The following is a 1,598-nucleotide window of genomic DNA, read 5'->3' on the forward strand; positions in this document are numbered from 1 at the left end:
ATCAGGCATCTAAGACCCAGAACAAAATCATACCCAATGTAAATGGGGGAGGGTGGGGCCCATGGAGTGGAGACCCAATGCCCATATGTAGACAATTGGACATCCCCTAACAGAGGGGTAACAGGGAAGAGATGAGCTAGTCAGGGTGCAGTATAGCGCTGATGACACATACAACTTTCCTCTAGATCTTTAATGCTTCCTTCTCCCTACTATCATGACCTCAATTCTACCTTACAAATCAGATTAAACCAGAACATGCACACTGCTACAGATAAGAGCCTGCAACACAGGGAATCCAGGACAGATAAACCCCGCAGGGTTAGTAATGCGAATAGAGATATCAGGAGCATAAAGGGAAGGTGGAGGGAGAAAGAGGGAATCCATCACAAGGATCAACATATAATCCCCTCCCAGGGGGACGAACAACAGAAAATTGAGTGAAGGGTGACAGAGGACGATGTAAGATATGAAAATAATAATCTATAACTTATCAAGGGTTCATGAGGGAGGGGGCATAGAGGGGAAAATGAGAAGCTGATATCAAGGGATCAAGTAGAAAGAAAATGCTTTGATGATTATGGCAGCATATGTACAAATGTGCTTGACACAATGAATGAATGTATGGATTGTGATGGGAGTTGTAAGAGCCCCCAATAAAAATATTTAATAAAAAAAATGAGATGTGGATTTACAATTTAGATATGTGGTAACCATTCAAATATTTAAATCCTGCCTATTCAGAAACAAAATAATGCTGATCGCTGATTCATTTAAACAAAAAAGTACAAGGGAAGAACAAGTGATCTGAAATCAATGGCGAGGAGGGCATAGATGCCTGGGGGGGCTTGATCAAGGGCATTGTATCCAAGAGGAATTACCAAAACCCCGAATGAAAGGGGAGCATGATAGTGGGACAAGAGGAAAGTAAAAGGAAATAGAGGAAAGAACTAGGAGGCAAGTGGCATTTATAGATGTCTACATACAGGTATGTACATATGTAAATACATTTTTATATAATGATAGGGGAATAGATCTATGTACTGATATTTATTTGCTAAGCATTAAGGCAGCAGATGGACGTTGGGCCTCCACTCAAGTACTCCCTTAACACAGGACACTTTGTTCTAATAATCCGGCATTCTGTGAAGCCCACTTTCCCTGACACGATCATTGAAGACAAAATGGGTGCATAAGCAAATGTGGTGAAGAAAGCTGATGGTGCCGGTTATCAAAGGATATAGTGTCTGGGGTCTTTAAGGCTTGAAGATAAACAAGAGGCCATCTAGCTGAGAAGCAACAAAACCCATATGGAACAAGCACACCAGCCTGTGTGATCATGAGGTGTCAGTGGGATTAGGTATTAGGCATCAAAGACCCCCCCAATTTTTTTTTTATGTGAATGAGGGGGAGGACAGAGTGGAGACCCAAAGCCCATCTGTAGTCAATTGGACATCTTCTTTCGGAAGGGTCACAAGGAAGAGACGAGCCAGTCAGGGTGTAGTATAGCACCGATGAAACATACAACTTTCCAACTTTTCTCTAGTTCTTTAATGCTTCCTACCCCCCACTATCATGACCCCAATTCTACCTTACAAATC

Source organism: Echinops telfairi, unplaced genomic scaffold (genome assembly GCF_000313985.2).
Source record: "Echinops telfairi isolate 266 unplaced genomic scaffold, ASM31398v2 ScPeMD7_7469;HRSCAF=8507_1, whole genome shotgun sequence".
Taxonomy (NCBI): Eukaryota; Metazoa; Chordata; class Mammalia; order Afrosoricida; family Tenrecidae; genus Echinops; species Echinops telfairi.